Source organism: Pleurodeles waltl, chromosome 4_2 (genome assembly GCF_031143425.1).
Source record: "Pleurodeles waltl isolate 20211129_DDA chromosome 4_2, aPleWal1.hap1.20221129, whole genome shotgun sequence".
In the NCBI taxonomy this organism is placed as follows: domain Eukaryota; kingdom Metazoa; phylum Chordata; class Amphibia; order Caudata; family Salamandridae; genus Pleurodeles; species Pleurodeles waltl.
This window is the reverse complement of record NC_090443.1, coordinates 815,140,644-815,146,643: the sequence shown is the minus strand read 5'-3', so window position 1 is coordinate 815,146,643 and position 6,000 is coordinate 815,140,644. Positions and strand designations below refer to the sequence as shown.

Below are 6,000 nucleotides of genomic sequence, written 5' to 3'. Positions count from 1 at the left end.
TGCACTAAGCTCTCGGTACTACTATAGTGCTTCATGGAGCTCCCACATGCATTGGCAATCATTTCTCGTCCTGGGGTGTAGTTTACAGCTATAGTTACCAACGAAATGCTTATAGCCACTATGATCAGCTACACCACAGAGACACGCAATCAGTGCGCTTTTTAAGAGCACCACAGATCTGCTACAGGAAAGTGATAGCGCCACAGGAGCGGTGCTTAACTAGCATAGAAACTGGTGACAGGCTGCGCACATAAGAGTTCATCAGTAGTAAGGAGCGCGCAGACAAGAATGAGCACCGTGGGTATCACATCTGGACTAACAGCGTCATCGCACTGTGCGCAAGCAGACGTGGGCAGCGCCCTCAGCGCTAGTTCAAGAGCACATGGGAGAGCACTGCACTGAGCCCTGGCAGACGAGGGATAGCTCTGCACTGCACAGCAGTCGCACATCAGCACGCCGAGGTCAGACAGGTGCGGAGAGGAGCTCTGCTCAAACACAGTCTTAAGACCCCACCGAGTTCATCGACAAACACGGGCACCGCGCTCCTCACCGGCACATCGCAAGGACCGGCTGCACATGGACCACGCGAGCATCTGACAGTGACAACCAATGCAGCTACCGAGCCCGGAAGCGCCCTCTCAAGTCAACAAATTGGAGAAAGTAACAAGCGCATGGTACGCAGGCTCGACCCTAAAAAAGAAGAGCCCCAGCGAGATCCCAGAACAGACGTGCGTCGTGGCCGCAGGAGCCGAGCCCTGGAGCAGGTATGGTGGACGCATGATTTATGGGGCCCTGGGGCTTGACTAATTCTAGCTGCAGACCTTCGTGACTCGCCGGTGTTTCAGAGTCTGAAAGGCCTGCAGTGCCAGCGCGTTCCCAAGCAGGGTCATGGATTGACTTAGTGCTTCTAGGGTGCCCAGGTCTATGACCGAATGTAGAGGGTCCAAGGTAGGGAGGAGAGGCTCAGACCTGATCTACTCAGTGCACCATTTAAGCACCGGCAGCTTATTTCAAAGAGTTGTTTGAGTGAACTTAATAGCAACATGTTTTCATTAGCGCTTCATACTGCACCCCCGTTGTTTCTAAGCACTGTAAAACAACAGTTATTAGTTTTCTTCAGCTCTTGCGTCGTTTTGCTGTTTTTCACGGAGTCTAGTTCTAAATACCCATTTTTGTGAATTAAACGGTTAACATCACAGTGGAGAAGGGGACTGTTGTGAATCCTTAACAAATCACGATCAGTTTTTTTTATGGGGAAGGAGCATTTGTTCTTACGCAAATTTACGCAGAGCTATGTACTCAACTTTGCCGATGTTTCCCCCCCGTTTTAAAATACATTTAGTTAGCGCTTGCTACGCCTGACGAGGCCCCAAGGAGGGCAGTATGCGCAGAAGACTGAGCTTGTAGAAACTCACCCGCATTTGAACACAAATTACCGCTGACGAGTGATATTTTTCCTAGGCTTGTCTCCTTACTGTGAAGAACGTCCGTCCTAAAAATGCCATGTTCCAGTATCCACTTGAACATATAAGTACACAATGTTACTCACAGAGAAGTGGGAGAGCGTTTGCTTATTTGTTTGAAAAGAGAAAGTGCTCAGATTATCTGGAACGGCATCCTCTTTAGTTAAGTGAAGACAGGCGCGTGCTTGCGAGCTTTGCAGAGTGGGCTGCGAGCCACCAGCAGCAACTGCAGAAGAAATCTTTAGTTTGAAATGTACGACACACATAAAGGTTCACCGTTGACAGGCTGCATTGCTCTGACAACTCTGTCCCTCACACTCATTTATCTAAATGTTAATAATTTCCTATCACACCCATTTATTCACAGTTATTCTTGTTTTCTTTTCTTCTTTTCTGTTCTTTTCTCCATTCTATGCCTCCAAAGTGCCAGCTTTTCACTCATCGTTGTTTGTTTCCATTCTCGCTTTCCCCGCCCATCATCTTTTCCTTCCCTTGGTCCTTCCTCCACCTTTTCCTCTCCTTTCCCCCCTCCTTTCCCCCCTCCTTTCCCCCTCTCGTACCTTTGCTCTTCCAACTTTTCTTCCATTCCCCCCTTCCTTCCCATATCTTTCCTTCCCTCTTCCCCCTCTCATTACCTTCCTTCTCTTCTTCCTCCCTCCAATAACAAAAAAAAAAACGATGACCAAAAAGCACGGAATTTACGAGTTCACGTTTTAGTTTGGTATAAACATTAGGCTGAAAAGGGAGAGCGGGCCCGGACGAGTCAAGAGAGCAGACGGGAGCGCTTAGAAAGGGAGGAATTGGAGGCTCTACCATCCGCCTCCAGCTACCAGTTCGAATACGTGCTAAGGTGAGAAGAAGCGACCATAGAGCGCCAGGAGGGACGGAAGCTGCCAGTGCGATTTGTAGGTGGTTTAACTGATATGGGTTGATGTACTGAAACACGTGCCTAGGCTCCTCCCGCGGAGACCCTGGAAACACATATTCTAAATGGCAGATGCTTAATGAAGCGATTAAGATTCTGCTCCGGTCCTCGTCTGCATTCTGGACGGCGGGAGCGAGGAACCTTCACCTCTGTTGCCTGTAAGGAGATTTGCTGCCCTGGAAATTGACACAGGAGAGCACAGGAGCGGGCTTACAAAATGGATGAACGCAATTGAAACAAAAACAGAATTTACAAGCATTTTGTATTGACATCTGCTATTGTGTGGAAGTTTTATTGTGATGCAAATTTAAGAAAGGCTATTTGTTTCATGGCTTGTAACATGGTTGCTAACAACTTTTGTGTAGTGCCTATTTCACAGCTTCAAAAGAGAGGACTAAGATTACATGAGTTATTAATTTAATTTTCCATCACATCCTGGAGTTAGGTGAGCTTGTAAATAGGAGCCATGTTTTCTTTCAAAACCGTGTCCACATGTGCAAGTAGGTCTATCACACCGGAAAGGAAAGGACCAAATATACGACCTGGAACAGAGCAAATGATGTGTGGATATGACAGACTACTGTTGTGGTAGGTGTGTGCTGTACCTGGGTCAGGGTTTTCCCAACACCCAAGAAAACCTACCAACTATAGACATTTTTGAAAACTAGATATCCGAGGTAGTCAATTGTGGTGTGGTTTGCCTTGCTCCCACTAATTTGTCCAGCCTAGAATACCCTGCAAATATCAAACTGTGGTTAAAATCACAGCCTTTTCTCAAATTTCTATGAGGAAAAGTTCTGAAATCTGCTGGGATCATCAAAACTCCTACCACTCAGTGTTTCCCACTTCTTAGGTAGGAAGGGTAGCCTACTTATGGATGACGTTGTCCCCCCGACAGGAAGAGCACAAAACGCATCTTGGAAAAGTCACATTTTTTATGTGAAAAACTATCATGCTTGGAATATGTGTAATGGCCTAAAGCTGGTAGGCACCAAAGGTAAACTCCCAACCCTAGACCTTTCTTAAAACTAGGAACACATGAGGATTCCAGTTTTCTGTGTCTTGCACAGATACCACTACTTTTACTTATCCAGAATGCCAAGGAAACATGAAGCGTTAGTTACAATTACAGAATGTACTCTTGATTCTGTGTGGGAACATTCTGCAATCTGCGAGGACTGACAAAAGTCCCATCACCCAAAATAACCATACATCTCTTGGATACAAATGGTAGCCCACTTGTGTGAATAGGGCTTTAACCTGGGACAGAAAAGGCCCTAAAAAGCACCATTGAAACATCAAAACTATCCTAGGGAATCCAGGGTTATGTAGAGTGCCTGCACCCCACCACTTTTTCTTACCCATAATGCCCTGAAAAAGTAAACTTTGAGTTAAATCAGAGAATTTCCTCACATTTCCATTAGAGAAAGTTCAAGAACTGAGGGGATCAACAAAAGTCCTACTATCTAGCATGTCCATTCTTCCACGCATGATATGATAAACCACTATTTTCATTTTTTAGATAGCAGAATCCATGCCCAAAGGCACTAGAGTGATTTACACTACAATCAATTTACACTATACATTTTCTGTGCACAGGTAGAGTAAGTGATTTATATTATGACATAGAGCGAAACAAAGGAAACAGAGCCCACCATACTTCATCCTGACACACAACTTCGCTACACAAAAGGTATGGTGAACTTCCTTTGAAGGATACATTTTTTCTCTACCTAGTTAGGAAACCTAGGGGTTCAATATGCCAATCTAGAAAACGTAGGGGCTCAATATGACAATCTATTATTATTAGATGAGGAGGCCTCATCACAAGCTTCATCATTGGCCACCTCAACCCACCCTGGTAAGATGGACATATACTACTACAGTAGACTCAATCTCAACTATGAGGGAGTTCTTAAGATAAAGTAATTTCCTGGATATTACAGACCATTACTCTGTGAATTAACTCCTTAAACCCTTTTCTGAAATTTACCATGACTACGAGTAAACAGGAAATAGCATTTCTTAATCTTAGAATTTACCTGGAGGCTGGCAACCTTAAAATGGAGGTATAATACAAAGCCACAGACAGGAACAGTCTCCTCCGCTTTGAGAACTATCCAAGCAGGAACCACAATCCTAGTCAGGGTAAGTCAGATAAACACCATAAATTAACCTCTGTTCACCCTCTGGTAGCTTGACACAGAGCAGGCAGGGTTAAATTAAGATGCCATGTGCAAAATAGGTGTGCAACACTTCAAACAGCAACACAGTGAAAAGACCACAAAAAAGCTCCACACCAGTTTAGTAAAATATATCTTAATTTAATGAACAAAACAAGACCAGTAGGACAAAAATCCAATAAGTAGAAGCCATGATGTGAATTTTTAAACAATAAACTTAGTTGGAGTGCTTAGAAGCATGAAACTCCACCTGGGTTCATCTGGTCACACTAGACCAGGTAAAATCTGAAAAGTCAGGCCAACCTCAATGGGCTTCTCTTGAGAGGGCAAGACTCTCAAATGGCAGAGTCCAGGTTCTGTAGGTGATGAGTTGGGAGTCTTTTGTGTCCCTGTGACTCCAGAAGAGCAGGAGGCAAGCCAGCAAGCCCTCAAAGGGGTTCTCAGTTGGAGATATCCAGGACCAGTCCTTCTCACTATCAGGCAGGGAGGTCAGCAGGTCAGCACAGCAGAGCTGGAGTCTAGCAGAGTCCAGCAGTGTGACAGTCCTTTCAGCAGCACAGCAGACCTTCTTCCTGACAGATATCCACAGGCCCTGAAGTATGGTAAGTAGGTAGTGTCAGAGGTCCAGTGCTTATTTCCAGTTGTGCCTTTGAAGTGGAGGAGACTTCAAAGAGAGGACTTTGAAGTGCACAGAGTCCCTGCCCTTCCTGTCCTGGCTCTAAATTCACTACAGGGATGTATGCAACCTTTTATGTGGGGACACAACATAGCTTATTCAGATATAAGTGTCACCTCTTACCTCCTATTCTGCCCAAGATGTACCATCAGACTGTGGATGGCCCATCAGTTGTACCTAAACTCCCTTTGTCTGTGGCTGTCTAGAGTAAATGCACAAGCACAGCTGTCACCCCATCAAATGGCTAAAGTAGGAAAATGCCAACTTTCGAAAAGTGGCAGTTTCATAACTACAATTTAAAATCCGACTGCACCATAAGTTGTGATTTTAAGTTGTAATTCCAGAGGCACCGAGCTTGGGGGGTGCTATCCCTTCCCTATTGAAAATTACACACAAAAAAATAATAAGGTAATCCTAATGTTATCCTATGGAAGCGATAGACCTTACTGTAGTGAAAAATAAATTTAGGAGTTTTTCAAACTTAAAAGTACGTCTGCTTTTTAAATACACTGCACCCTGCCCTTGGTCTGTCTAGGGCCTTCCCTAGGGGTTGCGTATAGGTATTAAAAAGGAAGGTTTGGGACTGGCAAGAGGTTAACTTGCCAGGTCGACATGGCAGTTTAAAAGGGTACACTTCTCTGCAATGGCAGGCATGAGGCATGTTTAAAGGGCTGCTTAAGTGGGTGGCACAATCAGTGCTGCAGGCTCACTAGTAGCATTTAATTTACAGGCCCTGCACATAGGTAGTGTACT

At 44.9% G+C, this 6,000-nt stretch overlaps 1 protein-coding gene across 1 annotated transcript in view; it reads left to right on the top strand.

Annotated features, from left to right (window-relative positions):
- The first annotated feature begins 311 nt into the window (after nt 1-311).
- LEPR (leptin receptor) overlaps nt 312-6,000 on the top strand; it is a 714,243-nt gene continuing 708,554 nt past the window's right edge. Inside the window, exon 1 of the mRNA XM_069232491.1 lies at nt 312-764. The gene's annotated coding sequence lies outside the window, so the exon portion shown is untranslated. The remainder of the gene's footprint in view (nt 765-6,000) is intronic.